Here is a 20,889-nt window from a genome sequence, read left to right as displayed (position 1 = left end):
CCAGCTCTGCTGCCAGCTCACGCAGACGGAGCTGGGCTCCGAGCACAGTCTGGCGATGGAAACCTGCGGAGCATCTCTGCCCGACAGCCAGCATCCGACAGCGCTTTTAGAAATCCCTGACGGCAAGGCAAGGAAAGCCCGAGTGGCAAAATCCTGCCCGCTGCTCTGTGCCACAAGCAGCCTAGAAAACACAGCCAGGCTCTGGATCCATCATTCCGCCTCATGGATGCTGTGATAAGTAGCTGACAGCTTTAATACCAGGCCTTCTGGGTTTTAAAAATAAATAGATGTGATTTGCTTGTATGTGTGATCATACACAAAGCTTAAGCATATGACAGGCGAACAGCGACCTGCATGAATTTTGACGTACTTAATTTCTCACTTTTAAAGGAGGTTTCCTCGAACTGCAAGGTCAGAGAACCAAGCAAAGGCCCCAGTGCGACTGCTTTAAAGTTATGCAACGCAGAATATGGCAGTAACACAGGCAGTAATACAGGCGTTTGGATTTTTTTTTTTCTAATTCTGACAGTTCTTCAAGGACTGAAAATAGTTATTGGCACGGCTGACTAGAAGCAAGTCCCTGACCACAGGTAAAATTCCCCAGGCCTTGCATGGGATCCTGCAGCATCCCTCAGGGCAGAACACTCGTGCTTCTGTCTCAGTGTCACCGGTCCTCTTCCTCCTCTCCTGCCCGAGGCAGCAGGGCTTGTGCTACCCTCCAGTGCTCCACTATCTTCAAAAGCCTCGAGTTATGAAACCTAATCCAACACTGGGGACTTCTATAGAGGTACATGAGCAAAATAAAGGAGATCATATTAGATAAAATGGTCTCTTCAGTATGAGGATTTTTGAAACAGCACTACAGACTTTTTTCAATTTCAAGAGTAAAGGAAATGAGAGGGAGAGGACTGAAGAGAAGGAGAATTGAAGAGAGCAGCATTTAGAGAAGTCCGGGAGTAAAACTGGAGGGAGAAAAGGAAGCGGGGCAAGCAAGCAGAACAGCGATCATGAAGTTATCTTAATCTTCAATATCATGAATTTAAAACAGAGCATATAGCAACAAACCGCTGGTGCTGTTATCAAAAGACACGATTTATCAAACAATGTTTGCTGAACAGTTCACACCTGGTATCGTCTGCCGCAGTCTTGGATCATAAACACTCTTCAGCAGGGAACACATCTCGGCATCATGCATCGCTGGGTGAGCACAGCTGGAGCCTCACACTCGTGCGTCTTGCTGAATGCCTGCCCTTCCCCAGAAAACACACGCAAGGTCGGGGCGATGAGGTGGAAAGGTCAGGACACAAAATAAATGAAAGGCACAGCAATGGATAAGCTGCACGTGGCAGCTGGCGCAGCACAGCCGCACTCTGCTGCTTGGGCACCTCGGATGCCACCGGATGAGGAAGGGGAAGGCAGCCTCAGGAGAGCTCAGGTGAAGGGAGAAGATTTGGGCTGTGTTCCTCCTGATACGTGGAGATGTGTTGGAAGCCGTTCTTGTGAGGATTCTTCAAATCAGACCTCTGAGAGATTCCTAGAATAACTGAATTTGGAACATTTAGGACAGCAACTTTTGTTTTGAACACATCTCCTTCTGTGTTACCAAACACTAAGAGGATTATGATAGAAAAAACAGCAGTTCAAACGCCGAAGAAAAAAAACCTCAGTTGGTAGCTGTTGAAATGATCCAAATCCCTGAGAAAAAAAAAAAAAAAAAAAAAAACAACTGGTTGCAGCTGCTGGAATGGCTGCAGAAGCATCCCGAGCCACCTGGCAGCAGCTCCGGGGGGGGAAAGGCAGCGCTGGGCTTTGCCAGCCCTCGGGGGCTGCAGGCAGAGAGCGGTGGCACCGCTTGAAGCTATTGCATTTGCTGCACGTTTGTTCTGCGACTGGGTGCAGGCTGCTGACCCCCAGCAAAGCCTCAGAGCAGGCAGCTCCCTGCTTGGCCAGTCGGGCAGTTTGTCTCTTCTCCGTGACTTTTTTTTTTTAAGTAAATTTCCCTTTGGATACTACAAAGCAGAAATAAGAAGCTGGACAATGAAAAAAAAAATGACTCTTGGGCACGTTTCATCTCAGCATCCCGTGCCTGGGCCAATACTCAGTGAGCCAGATCCTCCCTCACACACAAAGCACCTTCTTGGTAACTGCTCTGACAGTTTCAACCTTTCTTAGCTGCTCACAAATCCTGTTACACAGCAAAGATTTGTACCATAGCTTTAATTTACTTACTGTAAATAAATCCAGCAACTTGGCCAGATCATTTCATGAGTCACCCGGTACACCAGAGGGGCCAGAAAATTGTAATCCTTATTCCAACAGCATGAGGTGAAGCTACGTGCTATAACCTAAGGTAATGTACTGCTAATAACATTATATCGTTTCCAAAGATCCAAATAAGACCTTTAAAATATATTCGGCGTTGATGTCACCTTGGAGTTTAAATCATAGAGAGCAATTAATAGCAGAACGATGTTAGTTTATAAAATTAAGAATTCAAAACATTTATAAATCAAATTTACGCCGCACATGCGGTTAAGCTCAGCATGCAACAAAAACCTCGCTCACAGCTACAGCAGCCACGTCTTCCCAGCAGAAATCCACACGGGGAGCAGGAGCAGTTTTACCATTCAGCCCTCTGATGGGTCTCGGGGTCTCACGTGTCCAGGTGTGTGAGCACCACCACTGCAAATCCCCACTCAGCACGTAGGACGAATGCTTACAAGAAGCTAGTGGCGAGCTCTGCCAGCTTTCTGCCAGCAGCCCATAGGAAAATCAATCATTTCTGGAAGCTGTTCGAAGAATCCTTGTGTGGCCCTGTACTTTCCTCTACAAAATACCTGCCCAACGCTGCAAAGAGACGCAAGCATGACGTCTCAGCACCACAGTTCAATTTGTTTCTGTGACAAGCATGTTCAGTCCTTTGGAACTGCTCTTCTAATGAAGTTGCTTTTTCAACGTTTCACAAAGCCACGAGCCTCCAAAGGACAAACTACGTGGCAGCACAGAGCTAGTCCTGCCTAGGTGGAGATGGCACGGCGGTGAGGTTTCACTCAACAGCAGTGTGTTTGTTGGCCAAGAATCAGGTTTCCCAGCTCTGCCAGGGCAATGATCAGGTGTCTGACCGGTGTTACAAAATGGGATTTTTGAGGTCCCAGTTTTTCTTTTTGTTTCTCACCATTGGGGCAGCTCAGCCAGTGTGCTAAAGGATTGACAAGGTCAGCATCAGAGGCCTTGGTAAGAACATGCAGATCACGATCCCTTCCCACATCTCGGTGGCCACGCTTGTTTTTAGCAAAGTCTGCCTTGGACAAGCTTTGTGCTGTTGCAGTGCCCGTTTCAGAGAGAATACTGATGACAGCCTAGATAAGCAGATGAAATAAATACTCCTAGACAATCTGCTGAAAGAAGTTTCGTCTCTCTTAATTGAGAGAACCTTTACACATTTTCTTATCACTTGACTTCCTTTATTTCTATCTGTGTAAATCAACTCTTAATATGCTGCTTGCTCTCTGCAGCAGCAAAGAACAAGAGGAAATGCAGGAGCCTTTCAGCTAGAGAGAAAGTTAAGTAGAATACAGGGAGCATGTCACAAATACAAAACAAAGTCAATTAATTCATTTGTTACAGAGTGAGAGCCCAGCATAATTTGTCCTCTGAGTAGTTTGTTTTAGCTAATTGCTTATCCAGCATGAAGATCTCCATTGCATGACCCATTTGCTGTGTAAGAGGCTCAATTGACAAGAAACAAACGGGCACCTTTCAGAGGGCACTGAAATGATGCCATACGCATTCTCTTTACATGGCTTTGATCCTCAAACCCACAAACAAATTCTGCAGGCTAAGAAGGGAGAACTGCTGCCTTCATCTCCGAATGGCAAGTTCAAGACCCTGCTCTCATCTGTGAACTTCACAGCCACAGAACAATCTTTTTTTTTTTAAAAAAAAAGAGATGGTAGTAGTGGAAGTTGATAATCTGACTACGTAAAGTCAGCAACTTAACTGTCCCACAGTGCGTAAGAGGCAAGACAAAAAGGTCCTGGTGCTGCCGAGCGCTGTGCCAGGTGAGATGGCGAGCGGCCACCGGGGCAGGGACACGGTGCCTCTGCAGACCTCGGCCACACCTCACCGCCCCTGCAAGTTTACACCATTAACTCTAAAACAAGTTGCTCTGTGCTCTTCAAGCTTCTGTTCTCCCTAAGTAAATGCACGATCTGCACTGGAGGAGGCTACCCCGCTCTCTGAGAAGGAGAGGGAGCGACAAGGGGCAGGACAGAGCCTGCTACGTGCAGGTTTGCTATCACCGTACAGAAAGCAGCCTTACAGAGCTGCCCTAGAAGCTCAGCCCTGCCACGGGCCTGATGCAGACCTCTTGGAGCAGGCGCAGGTGCTGGGAGACCCCGCTGGGCGCTGCCTGCAGCCTGCTAACGAGGTTTGCTCTGCTCCATCTCCCAGGGGTGTCTCCAGCGCTGTGACTGAGCACGGCAGTTCCAGAAACAACCGCTCAGCCTCCAGGCAGCAGAGCCTACCAGGATTTCCACGTGCAAGTCAATGAAGGTCGCTATGAAGAACATTTGCACAAGTCTTCAAACCTAGTGCTCACTCTCTGCTCTTACGCAGGCAGGTCGGCCTTTGCTATCTATTTCTGGATCCCAGACTCTGTTCTTTTGGGATATTTTGCATTGCAAAGCAGCCAACACAAGCTTGATGAAGCATTGTGGGCAGGGTGAACGCTGACTCCCCGTTTTCTCCAGGGGAATCCACAGGAGGCAACATTTACCCTTCCCAGGACAAACACCTCCATCAGCACGGAGCAGGCTGCAGATAAGATAGCCGATGTAAGGCTTCACCTCTGCCTGTCTGCTGCTGCAATTCCCAGTGACACATTAGCCCATCAGCTACCTTTTACAGTAGCACTTAAAACATACAACCATTTCACTTGTAAATATGGTGTTCACTTGTAAATATGGTGTTCACTTGTAAATATTGTTCTGCCATCTGTATCGCTCCCTCAGCTTCCCCACTGGTATGAGATGAAGTGTGTCTGTACTTCCTAAAATACAAACGGCTTAAAACATTGTAAACTCCTCACTTTTTTAAGCGTCACCGCAGACCAAGCCGAACATGGAGCTGTCAGACCCGCTAAGAGCCTTCCAGCCAGCAGAAAGATGGAACAAGTACAGATGTTATTAGTCTCGTTAAAATTTTGTAAATTAAACAGTGAGCGGGAAGAGCCTTATTTGTCTTAATTTAGTTCATCATTGGCATTTATAACATAAATACAGAAATCATGCTACGGGCACCATTCATTCCCACTGGCAGCAGCAGGAGCCACGCGCGCTGTGCTGATGCCCGGGCGCTGTGTGCCAGCAGAGGGGCTGCACGGGGCCCCGTGGACACGAAGGGATCTGCACCTCACACCTACACAGCTACTTGAAGTCCTGCACTGAGAATGCCTTGATTTGGGATTGATTTGGGATTTCATACAGAGAGATGAATGCTAGCAGCCTGTGGTACTCCGGCATTCAAATGCAGCGTGCCCATGGCTGCCAACTATCCAAGCAGGACTATGCGACTCATACATTCTGCAAAGTCTTTGCTTTTGTCACGGGAAGCTGCCACCTCGATAGCTCTTCCCCTGCTGGAGCACAAGGCCAGATCAGGGCATGAGCCAGCATCAAGCGCTGCTTGGCCCTCCTGGGAGGAACTATTGCTGCTGCCATCCTGACCAGCCTTCAAGAACTCTTCAGCACTTAATTGTTGTAAAAATATGGCCAAGTTGTTCAATGCTTTGTGTTGAACATGGCATTGTTAAATTAGGCTGGGGGAAAAAATAAATTCCAGCAGTACACACTGGCATATTTTGGCTCTGTTCTACAGCAAGAAGGCATGACAGCTTTGACAGAGTCGATAGATTTTACTATTCATTTTGTAAAAATGCCAGGCATCTAAGAAGCAAACAAGACACCCTAGGACGACAGCACACTAGGGAAGACTGAAAAAAATTAGTGCTTTCCAAGCAAGCAGAGTCATTTTTAGGCAAAACTTCATTTCTCAGGAGAATTAAAAATAATTGAACCATGAGAGAAAAAGTTTTAATTGCCGCCTGTAACACAAGCAGAGCAGGAGGCAGGGGGGGTTCAGTTCTGACAGTCACCCAGCCGGGAGGAGCACTACAAACCTCCCCAGCATCACCAGGCGTGGATCAGCTCCCTTTAACCCCAGCCACGATCCCAAGGACCCACGGCCCGCCAGAAACGCCGGGGCAGGATCACGGCACAGCGGTGGCACGGGCTGCTGGATGACTAACGGGAGAAGAGGAGGGGAGCAGGGTGATGCTGGAAACCTCCTGCGCACCCAGGCTTGTGGGGGCTGCTGATTTAGGAGTTACCCACCAAAGAGACAACAGTATTTCTTGCAGGAAAGCTTCAACTTATCGAGCTCCGTTGGGAGGCTTACGATGGGCTTTTACTGCTGTTTTATTTCCCTCAGAATCAATAGAAAACAATAATCCTACAGCTAAACATAAATCACATTGCAAAACTTGGTGAATCATCACGTGGAACGCCTTGGGACCAGGCATTTTATTTAATTCCAGAAGCAGCCCAGTTAATGATTTAGCAGACTCATATTTCGCAGCCGGCCAGCAGCCCCCGGAGTGCACCGCGGGTCTCTCCTGCCCGGCTTCTTGCCTTGAGCACGAGGCCACACCAGACCTGTAATTTAGCCTGGTGTTGATCCCCGTCCTCTGCCTGGCCACCTGGTCCCCGCAGTCTTCTGGGCAGAAGCTGTAAGTGAGCTCTCTATCCCTCACTGAATGTGACTACAACTCTCCTACAAGCGCTTAGAGTTTATTGATAGAGCAAGCACACAGAAAGCTGAGTTAAGCCCTGTCTCTTTCTACAGAGGGTCTCCAGTGATCCCCGACCACGATCGGGTGGCTCAAGGCACGGGCAGGTCTCTGGCTGCAGCAGCACAGAGCCCGGGAGAGGCAGCAGAGCGCTGGCAGAAGCCAAGCACTGCCCCAGCCCTTCCCAGGGGTGCTCAGCCCGGCCACAGCCTCACAGCTGCCTCCGAACCGCTGCTTTCAGGAGCCAGTGACGTTTGGACTGGTTGGCTGAGGGTTAATAAGAATAACCTGCACACCACAGGGTACTTCAGGAGCTTGTTCTCCACATCCTTTACGAATCCCACCCCGTCCCATCCTGCTCAAGCCCCTCGTGGGCTTGCTGGCAGCAAGCAGCAGGACCGGCTTCAGCGAATTCTGGTGGCGTCTTCCCCGCCTCCGTTTGTGGCTCCACTCTCAGACAGGAGCCTGCGAGGCGCAGGGTGAGAAGGCAGGGAAGGGCTGATTTATTCCTCGTGCGTCAGCACCTCGGCACCAGAGCTGCAGGCTGGGTGAGTGACCGGCTCTGCCGCTCACAGCAATCAGAAGAACACCCGCCAATGATTAAGCTAAGGCAAACAGGAAACGTTTATCTTAATTAATAAACTTTTCTTCCCCCATAAACAAAGCCAAAAACTCACAGAAGAACCATGTAGTTTTACATGCTGTCACTAAATTGCAGGCAACAAAAAAGGCATGGGGAAAGTTATCTGAAGATGTTGGATTTAAGGTACATTTTTAATTAAAACAAAAAGACCAAAGCTGCAATGCAGCGTCATAAAGCAGATAATTTTACAGCTGGATGATCTCCCTCTGATGTACTTGAAAACCATTTTTAAGTGACATAAAGTTTAACATACCGGTACATCTGCCTACCCACTAGATTCAACATGGAATTTAAAATTTAATTATATTAAAGTATTGTTACAGTGCGCAGAGCAAGAGTGCCAGCCAAGTGTAACTCTGTACGAATCTTTGCCAGATTTTTGTTTCTCAGGACTGAAAAAAAAGTCATCTTAACCCTTATAGCTATGCTCCCAGCTTTCATGTTTATTGCGTACCCACCAACCCCCCCACGTTTCATCTGAGCACATTTATTCACCTCTGCAGCACCTCTGGCCCCCACTCAGTCCTGCAGCACAGCGCGGCACGCAGCAGCAGAGCTGCACTGCGCTGCAGGCACCTGGCAGCCAGGTGAAGCCGAGCTCTCTGCCAGCTCCACAGTGCAGAAGAACCAAAAATCCAAGGGCCTGTGCTCAAGCCTCCCGGGTATCCCTAAGTCTGCCTAGAGGCACGTGTCCACTGATGAAGGCGATGGTGAGAAGATGCACAAAGTCTGAAATGCCAGAGGGCAACACAGGCGAGGCACAGGGCTCCTTTACGAGATGCCCGAGCCTGTCCTCATCACAGAACAGTTTCAAACCTAAAGTACTGAAATACTGAAGGCTGTGCAGCGGGCACTGAGGTGCTCAAATCCAGCCACCAGAAAAGGAAACAACACGGGCGAGTAGGGGACAAAAGCAAGATGTAAGGAACAAGCAAATTATATTTAAGAGCAAACAAACAAACAAACAAATTGTAGCCATTTCAGAGACTGCTGTCTTTTCACGTACGCTAAACAAAAAAAGAGCAAAAGCACCTGGTTGTGAATGTATCGAAATAGCTTTAGACCTTGAATAAAATTAATAAAACCCTGAGTCCACGATGCAGCCTCCAGCCCTGCAGCAGCTGTGCCAGGCGAGCCCATGCCGACGAAGCCAGGCACGCAGAACATCTTTGGGGGTGCAGGCACAGCCCGCTGAGAACGACGGAGCAACGCACCGCAGAAGCCATGGAGCCCACCGTCAGACAGCACAGCCTCTGGGCTCTTGGTTTCTACCTAAACTCAGCGCTGGAGACCTGACAATTCATCACAGGCACTCCTGTTCATTCTTGGATCTGTACAGAAGTGGAAATACCAGCACTTTGTATGGTTGAGTAAACAAACGTAAAATATTAAGAGGTGTTTTCTATATCTACAAAATTTGTGAATTCAGGTGGGGTTGGAGCAACTACCAATATTATTAAGCGTATCCTGAGCTTGATAGGATTATTAGCAGCACCCTTTCATATCAGCCTCCTTGCAGATAGCCAGATCCAGGAAGCGGGAGCTGCACTGCCTGCTGTTGTATCATGCACAAGGAGTTTCCCACAGGAGGTAAATACAAGCAGGGGGACGTACAGATACCACAAAACCAATCTATACCTACAGGAAAATACATACAGCCACAGGGAACAGAATACCACAGACATAATAGTCCATGGATGAAGCACAGAAAAGCAACAGCAGAGGAAATGGAAAAATATGTCCCTAAGTACCTGACGGTGACATTATGAAAAGGACAGTAATAATTAGTTTTGTTATAATGTTGATGTTGCAGAACCCCGGTAAGGATTGTGGGGCTTTCGAATTGATGACTTTGTAAACAGGAGTGTGAATTACAGGAGACCAATCTGAATTAAAATCGTCAGCCTCGAGAGAAATTATACCAGACTGCAGAAAGCAAGCAAGTGGCCAGCAAGATGAATCAGAGAAGGAGCCGAGAGCTCTGAGCGTGACCCAGGAGCGCAGAGCAGCGAGCAGCACCGCCGCACAAGCTCCCTCCTGCAGCACAGAGGTGCAGCACAGCCGGGACACCAGCTCATCAGTCATTGTCCATTAGTCAAATAATTAAACCCTACAGCGCAGCTTACTTTGCTGATTGTATCCACAATTGTCTGGAACAAATAGGCAGTTGGCAATTTGGAAACAACATGTCTGAAATAAGGAATGTTGCCTATGAGCTTTAAAACAAATTCACGTGGAGAATTCACCCTGGGAGACGGGGCAAGTGCAGGACGTGGCATGGGATGGGGCCAGCCCTGCAAGCACCGGGCCCTTCAGCAGTCACCACACTCCCGTCAGCAATGGCACGTGGTGTGGGGTCCTTGGGGGCACACCACGTACGGACTGGGTTTACCTGGACCCACACAGCCCTCCTGCCAGCCGGTGTCCCTCTGTGACAGAGCTGAGGCAGCAAGGCTCAGCTGCCACCCTGTCCAAAACCAGTGAAACCTGGAGCTGCTACGTGCTCACGGCTATTTCCTACGCCATCTCAGGGAGTGTAAAATGAATGGATTTGGACATCTAGACACAAAGAAAAAATGCATTTTGTTTGTGTAGTGTAAGTGTCAATGATACCAGCTGATACGGCATCACAGGAACATCAGGCTACTGCCACAGAGGGAAGGTCAGTCTCTGCTCTGTAAAATTAAACCAACGGCACAAAAGTGGCAAGAATGGGCAAATACAGGTGGAATAAAACATTCAGACTATGCTTATTTTTTCCAATCAACCTCTATCTCCACGATTTGCTATCAGATCAGGCTGCATTTGACCTTGCTTTCCTCCTCATTTGACCTTGCTCTCTTGCAGTCCCCAGGAGCCTTCCCCAGATGCCACGGAGGTAAGAGTGGCCAAAATGCCCCATTCAGATTCGTTGCTGTCCTTACCTCATTACTGCTAAACTTCAAGGTTTGGTACCAGAGACGTGGGGCACCAGGGGCATTTCCAAAACAGCAAGAACCATCACAGTGCAGTCAACCCATCACATGCCTCAGGCAAGGAGCAGAAGCCCTCCTTGTCCTCTTCCACTATTGTCTTTTCATACATCTAATCCCACTCATGACATTACAGACTGGAAAATCTTTCCATTTAAATGCAAAACAGATGCAACGTGTTAATATGCTTAAATGAAGTGATGCAAAAGCATCGACTCCATAGGTAAGCACAGTAGGTGACCCCTACTTGTTTTAGCTCTCCACATTCCCATTAAACATTTGTAAACCACTCCTTTGGATCTTTAGCCCATGGTGGAGGTTCTTCCCCTCAGAGCTCCGAGCTCCCACAGAGCACTCTTTGGTGGCAGGTTTGCAGGATCCTTGTACTTTTGTACAGAACAAAGCAGGAACCCCCAGAAGAAACACACACTGGGTTTTCATCTGCATGGATGGACCAGGAGTGGCAGAGACCTTGTCACTAACTACTAAGCTCTTCATGAAACATTCATCTCCCCAGCAGGAGGAACAGGATGTACCTGAAGTCCTGGAGAAATCCCACAAGCAAAGAGAAAGGGAAAAGGAGACATCTTAATGAAATGAGAGCTGCAAACAGCAAAAAGAGATGGACAGAGAGTAGAAGATGCCCATCACCTGCGATGAGTGAGTGTTGTCACAGTCTCCCACAATGAACAATAAAGGTTGATGCTGTGTATCCATTTCTCCACATGCAGCAATAATATACCTAAAGGTAGTCTCAATTTTAATGATGTTCGTAGGTCTCAGCCTCATCACGGATCATCTTAGTGCTCCTGGCATCCCCTTTGGCTTCAGTGCCAAGAACAGTGACTCAAACGCCTACTGGGCAAAAGATTTCACCTTTCCTGTTGCATCTCTGGCAACAGCGGTGAAAAACATCCCACAATTGCACCAGATCGTATCAGCTATAAAAATACGTTGTTCAAAAACCTCAAAGAGAAGAGGAAGAAAAGGAAACAACCAGTAGCTAAAGCTAGTGCCTCATAACCAGAAAAAAAGAAAGCCTCTTGCTGTTCAGGTGCAGTAGGATCGGAACTAAGAACTCGTACCTCAAGGGACAGGACCTTCTGGGAGAAAAAAAAAAGGAATAAATACGCAATTCTGTAAATATCCACCAAGACCACAACCTCTTTAGAAGAATTCGCTAAGGACATCACGAGCATAGCAGCGTGCATATGAACAGCATGTGTATCTGTCAAACACACCAGCTACCAGGTTAGCAAATTATTCTTTGTTCCACATGAAGATAAAAGCCTACTCATTACCTACAAGCACTCTCATTCAGTACAAAAATCAGCCTCTGTAGTCAGCTCCTCATCTTCTGACAAACACAGTTTGTTACACAAATCAATTTGTATTCTTCAAGTGTGAATAGCAGGTCCTCCATTATGCACAGCTCCCCTCAATCAAGTTCTCTGGCTGTTCTTCACATACACAGTGCTGAAAAATCCTGCTCCCAATTCACGATTTTTTAGCGTGCACTTACTAATATGCCAGAGTGCAATTTAAATCATGCTGTATTTATGATTAATATTATACTATTAACGCTGCCCCTGTCTGAAAGGGAAGTATCCACATTCTCGACATAATGCACGCCTTTCCATTGCACCTTGTGTGTCCGTCCTGATCTCTGCTGACTAAACACAGGAGGCTATGGATAGCCAAGGCGCTTGGCTTAAGTCCAACATTTAAATTTCAGTGCCAGGTTTCCTGGAGGAAAAATTCTTTGTCAATAAATAACCCAATAAATAGTTTATTTTTAATCAGCTCGTATTCGCAGGCCATTAAGATGCAACAAGCAGTCTCAGACACTTTTTGTATGTTGTTTTTGATGCAGAGAATGTATTGGAAAAGTGAGAGAATATCATTAAAGGTTAATTACAAGCAACTTAAAGGTTATTTTTGCATATCTCACGTCCTGGACAAAGGATGCTTCTTCATTACCATACCAGAATATAAATTAAGTTGTAAACCATTTAAAATGTGACATAGATTTTGTTACTTTTTAAAAACAGTACAAAAATCAGGCCCTTCTGCAGCCTTTACACATTACATAGACAAGGGTATCTCCAAAGTAGTACCTACCATAACGGCAATTAAACCCTCCCTACTTCTTGATACCCTTCAACCTTGAAGCACAAAGCACATAAAAGTATCAGATAGTCTGGTTCTGGCCACGAGCAGCACAAAACGATGCATCTTTTACTGCATTTTTAATCTTTTTTTTCACTCTGAGCAGAACCAAAGCAGCTACAATCTCATTCAGCTCATAGTCCATTAAACCCAGATCACACAATCCAACAGGAGGACTCACTCGTGCCGAGCAGCCTTTGAAACCCTGAACAACCTCCTGCTCCCCATCATATTTGATCTAGAAATAATCAGGGCCTGGACAAATTCCAAATGCCACTTTTGTCCCAAAAGTAACGCTACATGTTTTTGTGGACCTTATCTATGGATGGGAAAAGCTTACCAAGCCTGGCTACAGGAAGACAGTAGTTTGCTGAATAATTTAATCACGGTATTATCAGATAATTGCTTTTTCTGATGATTCTACATTTTTTTAGGGTTATCTGTCTCCACAGCAGGAGGGGCAATGCCGCAGAACTCCCTCCTGATCCCCACGTGAAGAGGGGCAGCGGGGAGGGGAGATGCCCCCACGAAGGGATGGGCAGACCCAGAGCACCAAGGCAGAGCAAGCAGCTTTGAAATGAGGCGTGGTAGGAGCCTGACCACTGCAGACAGGTAAGAGGTGGAAGGAGGCCACCTGCAGCATCCACGACAATTGAATCCTGTCCTTAAATGTACGTGAATATCTCACCTTAATTCTAAGTCTGCCAGCGTTGTCCTTCACAGTGATGCCACTCTCCTGCGTTGCTGGTTAAATATTAAGCGCAACAAGCTCTCCAGTAGCACCAGCTTTAACCTGCTGTCCTGGCTGAATAATTCATGTGAAGCATTTGAATGAAATACTTGAAGACAATGAACAGATCTGGGCCAGGCATCCTGATGGTACCAACAATTCTGCTATTAGGTCATTTTAAAACAAAAGGAATGGGCTGTTGAAAGAATTTATTATTGGCTTCTCAACTCCCTGGGACCACAGGGGCTAAAAACCTATATGAATCAATGCCTAGTGAAACCATCCCCGCACAGTTTATCCTCTTCAGGGAGGAAAAAAGAAAAAAAGAAAAGAAAAAAAGAGTAGGAAATACTGAGAGCATTATGAGTTGAGAGTCATGAAATCCTTAAAGTGTAAAAAGCGATGTGCCATATTTAGCAGGGATTATGTCAAGTAGCATCCCAAGCTAGACAAAGCTGACAGCTCACACATTTCCTTTGATGGAGGAAAAATAGGTCATATGAGACCCCAAACATGTAAACAGAATTTCCAACACCGTAAGCTGAAAGCCCAGAATTTCAGCATCATGCAGGGGTATGGTTGCTAGTTCTGTGTATGAGCTGCATGAGAAACTGAGGACCCTAAAAGCATGCCTTAGACATCTAACACGAGCTCTTGAGTATTTTTATTTGTGCTCACCAGGACTGGAGATCAACGGATCCTCTGGAATGGATCACAAATTCTGTGCTGTTGTCTTTTCACGGCCTCCAGCTAACACGTGCTTCACCTTGCTGCGCAGCCTTCAGCCTCATGAGCCACCTTTCGTTTCAGAAGCCCCAAAACAACCTGGCAGCAGCAGGTTCTCAAGGTTTCTCAAGTATAATGTTGCAGAAACCCAGTTCTGCAGCAAAAAAAATGCCAGCGTGGCACTTCTTCAGGTATGAGCAGAAATGAAAATCTTGAAAACTACTTTTGGAGCTTTTTACTAACTGCACCAAGTTTCAATGTCAGGAAATTCCAGGGCTTTTCTTCAACAGCTCAATCAAGAGCTATCAAAAATAGGTACGCAATTGCTATGAATGGTACTGTCTCTTATTACCGAGTTGAAATACCAGGGAGAATTACAGCTACACTTTTGATGTGAACTAGCAGCCAACTAGGTTGAGTTTAAGAGGGTAATTTCCTTACGCATCTGTGCAGCCCCGGGCCTCGTGCCTCCTTCAAAATGCTGCAGTTGCAGCCAGTGAAAGCAACCAAGTTGAGAACTATGCTGGTACTACCTGGGAGGAGCAGTGGCAGCTATTTTGTGTAAGGGGTTGTGGACCCCTATATATTTTAAGTATTTATTGAGTTTTTAGATTTTTATAATAAACATACATCAAAAAATATATACAACACATGCTCCCCCCCGTTATAAATAACTGAGTAATTTCACTGAGAAAACGACAACAAATACCCAATACAACACAATGGCTTCAGCACAAAGCACACTGGAGAGCTGGCTTGCAAGGTAATGACCTAAGAGTAAATTAATTCTAAAGCACAATTGTTTTCAATCTTCATTTAAAACCAACCTTAGTTAATCTCACTTTAATGACATAGGAAATGGAAATTCCCTTAATAAAATAAGTTATGAATATTTATTACCCTATTTTTTTACCTGAAAATTGAATAATTCAATTAACTTTATTATTAATTATTTAATACAAAATTAATATACTGCAAAATTCTAACTTATCTTTAGAAGCCTCTGGCAATTTCTGATAAAAATGGCTATTGCAGATATAATGTAATTATGATATATGTGCGTACATATATACCTGTGTACATAGATATACATATAAAACAGATCGTATAGTCCAGCAGGACTCTCACCAAACCGTTTTGAAGCCCTGAACAACCTCCTGCTCCCCATAATACGCATGTGCACACAAACACAAAGCACAGCACTGGATCTGCAGCAGAGGAACACAGCCTCTGGCAATACACAGGGAAATGGCCAGGAAAACACAACCAGAAACCGAAACATGGGTACGGTCTGGCAGTGAGAGCTAACGGGTTCCTAAACCACATTTCTCACCAAGTTGCCCCAGCTCCACAACTCCTCTGAGACTTGGAAACACGTCGTAAACTTTTTGTTGCTGTTGTTTTTAAGCACAGTACTAAAGCCGTAGCTGAGGAGCTCCCAGAAGCAGCTCCCTGACCTGGATCAAGGACGAGCAAGGGACACAGGGCAGGGGGAGGCCCGGCAGCACCTGCAGACACCCTGTGTGCTGCCCCTCGAGGGGAGCAGGGCTGGCCCTGTCCCCAGCAACTCCCCTGCTGCAGACCCCCAGCTGGTTTGCGTCCACCCCTGCTCGAGCACCACAAGGACCCGGCACAGCAGCAAGGCTTTGCTCTGCACGCCGGGCGGCTCTCCAGGGCAATGGCTGCATTGCTTTTCACTTGTACACCCCTCCAGGCATCTTGCTGGAGCAGGTATTTTATTACATTATCCTGCCATGCTCCCTCCAAATCTCATTGTGGATGGGTCCCCTCCACTTCAGCCTAGGTACAAGCCCATATTTAACATAGCAAATTGGATTTCAAAGGAAATTTCAAAACTCTGTGGCCAGCAAAAATCACTAAAAATAATAGAGGGAAACGATTATTGTTTTGAGTGCATTTCAATCAGCAAAAGTGATTTCTAACCAGTCTAATGTAATCTGCATCTCCTGTTTCAGTGACCAGCATCAGCTAAAGCTGAGGTGACTAAGTGGCAGAGCAGTCCTCAAGCAAGACACTACAGGATTGACGAAAGAAAGTTGGGTTCCAGATTTTTCTGTGTCTTGCTCTGCTTGGAATGTCACTGGGACTTGAGCTGGGTGCAGCTTCACTGCAATCCTGGCTTACCAGAGAGCATGGAAGTTATCTGCAATTTCCCATAAAATCAGAAATACCAGACCTTTCTTCCCTGAGCTCGTCCTTCGCCCAGCACACAACCACCTTGCGCAGCACAGCAAGGTTTTCCCATGCATTTTCCCTTGAGATCAAACCATAGCACACATCTTGTCTGGTTTTCATCTTGTTTGTGTTTCCCCCAGAAACAAAGGCACCGCTCCTACTCCAGTCCCACATGTTTCATCCTCCTTCAGCACTGGCATGATCTCATCCAGGGAGTCATCCCCTGAGAAGGATTCCAAGCAGTAACACAGGGCTCAAGCTCACCTCTGAACCCAAACGTGCCATGGAGTTTTGCTCAGCCAGCTCCGTGACCTTGAGGTGTTGGCAGATGACAGCACAGCCCTCACCCCTCTCAGCGAACAAAGAGCACTAATGGGTGAGACGAACCCTTCCCGTTCCTAGCCAGATGCTACAAACGGAGCTAAGCCTTTTTTGTTGCTGTTGTGATGAACTGGGTCCTGACAACTTTGTGATTTATTAGGTCAGAATTTATCAGTAGGAAACGCTGTACAGCCTACTGTCCTTGTCTATTAAATGAAAAGCAAGGCTTGTTTTCCTTAAGCCAGGGGAGAGAAATTAAAATGCTAAAAATAACCCAGTAGGTAGCAGAAGTACGACTAAATTACCACAAATAGATACTGACAGTATATGCAAATTGCTATTGATTTGTATGAGTATACTGCAACTGAACTTTTTTTAGTTCTGGAAATATTAATCATTGCCAAGTCTCACTGCCTAAAAATGGCATTTGGTTTCTTTCAGGGCTGAAAATCCGCATCTGGGAATTTCCCCAGCCACTTCACATATTAGTACAAATGATAGCTTATCGCAGTGTCAGCTTCTTGAAACACTTCCCGAGAAACATTTATCTTCCAGGCTTTGCGAGCAGCACAGCAGAAGTTTTTCGCTTACCCTCCGCCTGCCGACATCCAAGCCTGCTCCCACCCCAAACCAGGCGGCAGGACGCACGGGAACGCACCCCAGCAAGTGACTGAACGTTTCAGTTTTCCAAAAATCTGTTTTGGCCTTGTTTTAAGCACATATTTTATCTCCAGCTTTCTCTCTTACAGTCACATTTCAGCAGTATGTGCTGGACCCCACCAGATGAGCACTAAAATGTTGTATTTTAATGGTATCACTGGACCCACTGTTACCCACGCAACCATGCCCACCCGAGCACCATCCACTTGATAGCAACGGCTCCAGCAGGGATCTGGAGATACCTAACGGGGTCTGGACACACCACACATCCCAGGGCATGGCCAAACCACAAACAAAGCTCCTGCTACGGGGTTCAACACGGCTGATCCAGAGATGGGTCACGCAGTACAAAGTCTAAATGCAGTGCTGGAAGAGGCAAGCACAGGAATCAGGACAATAACAACCACCGTTTGGAGGAAAAAATATGACTTTACTCTTAATATCTGATAACTGAATACTCAATACTACATGAAACTTACTTTTCAGAGCACTAGAAGCTCACTATTTCTGAGTGTCGTGTAGAAGGTTGAAACACCCAAGCACCATTCCCAGTTGAAAGACTAACCTTGCAGCTTATGGCCATTGCTAAATCTTCAGTTGTCTGAGCCTTACTTGTGAAATACAGGTGAAAATATATTAGATAGTACAAATATTTTTAAAATACTCTAAAACGTAAAACAAACTTCTAAACCATAGAAGATACTTGGAAGCAAATAAGCAAGGTACCTTCATGTAGCAGAACTTCCTAGATTAAGTCAGCTTTGTCATTGAAATTCCAATGAAAATAACGATTAAATTCTACTTGATATATAAATATCAATCTACTTATTTATTTATTTAAACAATTTGCATTTAAACTTGGAAATGGCAGAAATTTCAGTATTGCTGCATTAGCAAAAAAGCTCCACAAATTCACACTGATGACTGGAATACCCACTGCAGATCATCTGGCAAATGATCAAGCAACAAAACACCATTACAAGGAAACATCAAGGTCGATGTATTGTGAGAGATACTGTTAATTTATGTTGATAAAATGGAGAGCTCAAAAGACAGTTTTAATAATATTTCAGTATACTTATTAGCATATTTTATCAACTAGAGTCATTCAACAAGAAGTTTCATAAAAAAGCAGTATTAAAGACCGTTTTCTTGTAGCTCCCTTAATGTCAACACAATGGCATTATAAGAAGAGCCCTCCTCCATCCGTGACCAAAACAGTATCTGACTGGTACTGTGTTTGAAACACTGAAGTTTCCTTGTGAGAAAGATCAAGACATTCAGCAATTGCAGGCATGTAGGTGTGGCTTGAAACGAACTCTTCCCTCTTTTACCACCCTATGTATTAATTCAGTAATCAGAAATTTCCGAACTTGCTGCCTGGCAGGTCCCACCACACTGCATCAGTCCAGTGAGGGCTCCTTTACTGGATCACAATGAAACCCTATCCTATTCAACATCCACTATCTTATTCTGCAATATCCAAAGTCTAGGATACACAACCAAGCATGAGATTGCAATTATCCACATTTACAAGAATCCTAAATAATATCAGGTTATACTCTTAAAACAAAGGTTGAAAGATATTTTTTAAACGGGCAGACATCCAACAGACAAGTACATTTTTTTTTGTGCACAGAACAGTAACTTGGCAACTTTCATCTCTTTTTCCACCTAACATAACAGCTCCTGGCCAAGAAAGTCCTATAGCATATCCCCAAAGCACGTGCCTGCCCAGTGCTCTCCTGTGCACACAGCAGTGCAGGCAGCAACCTGGTCCTGAAGTATAAAGTCCAACAGTTCTCTTAGAGTCAGCTACAGCAATTCATCTAATACTTATTCCTCAAATCATACTATATATCATTGTATTAAGAAACTCTGTAAGTGTCAGTGGTGCAATTCATTTTTATTAATTTTCTGAAATGAAATTAGCAGCACCCACAGCAGCAAACAAAGAACAGAGAATGTTCCAGTTCAGCGCAGGATCGATGTCATTAATTCTTTAATACCAAGAGCCCTGATTGTATGAACTCAGCATTTAAGTACTCCAATTAATTATAATAATAAAAGAAATTTTTAAAAAAATCAAAACTAACTCAACAGTTTCAGAAGGTCCTTGAGCAGCCATCACAACTTTCCTTCTCCTGGGACATTATTTCTTTCAAGTGTAAACATGCAGGAGGAAGGTATTGTAATATTAATAAGAGAACTATTCTCATGCATTGCCTTTAGCAAACCAAACTCTTAAAGTCATAAAACACTACTACAAACACATTTATAATCTCTTATCTTTAATGATGCCATGTGTATCCCAACTATTTAATATGCTTTCTGACCACTTAATAGGCTTGTCTGGCAAAGGTTCAGCAAGAATTATTTTGTGTTATTTCTGAAACTTGGATTACCAACCAGGCCAGAAAATAACCTTTTATAATATTATCATATTACCTGTTATACTGCAGCCAAGAAGTGGAGCGAAACTGAGCATTTACATGCTCTAAAGACAAAAAGAAAATGAGACTCACTGCTGTCATCAGCAGGACAGATCCATTTACAGGTCCACCACTACAGCAGCTTTGGGTCTTGGAGAACCACTTCAGAAGACAAAATGTTTCAAATTTCTTTCCTTCCAGGTGTTACAGACACATTTTGACAATGATAAGCAAAAGCATTACTTAACAAGACCAGAAAAAAAAGAAAAAAAAATAATAATAATGAATCCTATCTAATTTGGGGATAAGGGAGCACGAGCAGTAGTCTGCTATTCTAGACCCAGGCAAGGCTGAACTGCAAAGCTTAATTTGTGCAAAGCTCCTCAGAGTCAGGCATGGAAATGCATCATGCATCTCCTTCAACTGCACCACACAGACATTCCACATGCAGGGGCCACCCAAGCTAAACTGCTCCTGCCAATCAACCTGCCATTTTCAACAAGAAAGAGGTGGATTTGGAATAAGGAGAAAAGAAAGGAGAAAAAAAAGGCAACACTGGAAAGCAAGCATCATTTTTTCTGTTACTGACATGCACTGAAACTTTGTGAGTCTTAACACAGCAGAAATGCCAGGAAAACATCTGTAGTCTAAACTTAATGTATCAGTCCCCACGGGGCTGGAGAAGTTAAACATTTATGGCAGTGAGAAGACTACATGACATTTACTGAATAATAAAGTGCAAACATGTCTGTTAATTTGGCTTTTTGGGATCTCCTCACCATCAAACACTTAACCCTAACAAGAAAAACACCAAAAATGCAAACAATCCCAGAGAATGCATTTTAAACAGGCAAAGCACAAGGGAAGGCTTTGTGCTTTTTTATTTATTTAAAGTTCGAGGCTGCAGGGAGTATTGTCAAGATAAATAGCCTACAACCTCACTCAGAGTCTTTTAAATCTGTTCATCTGAGGGGATACAATTAAATGTTGAACAATCAGGTTAAAACTTTAACCTGTCAAGATTGCAGCTGTTCTATTTTTAATCAATCTGATTTCATTCAATAAAATGCTCATTAAGTCAATTAATGAGACTTTGGTGTCACAAGCCATCAAGCATGACTGGGAGTTTTTACTTTGTGGCCAATGAATTGATTAGCAAGTCAAGTAATCAGTGGAAATAAGTCAATGTACAT

General features: G+C 45.0%; 1 protein-coding gene across 5 annotated transcripts in view; it reads right to left on the bottom strand.

Annotated features, from left to right (window-relative positions):
- Positions 1-20,889, bottom strand: part of CAMTA1 (calmodulin binding transcription activator 1) — a 329,027-nt gene that overhangs the window by 218,850 nt on the left and 89,288 nt on the right. The window contains exon 1 of one of the 5 annotated variants that reach the window (XM_082777003.1): positions 19,790-19,935. The exons of the other annotated variants lie outside the window; for them this stretch is intronic. The gene's annotated coding sequence lies outside the window, so the exon portion shown is untranslated. Of the gene's footprint in view, positions 1-19,789; positions 19,936-20,889 lie in introns of those variants that run through there. 5 annotated transcript variants of the gene reach the window in all.

The sequence above is a fragment of the Aythya marila genome, assembly GCF_965140915.1.
Source record: "Aythya marila genome assembly, chromosome: 21".
Classification (NCBI taxonomy): Eukaryota; Metazoa; Chordata; class Aves; order Anseriformes; family Anatidae; genus Aythya; species Aythya marila.
Note: the sequence above shows the minus strand (reverse complement) of the source record. Positions and strands in the feature narration are given on the sequence as shown.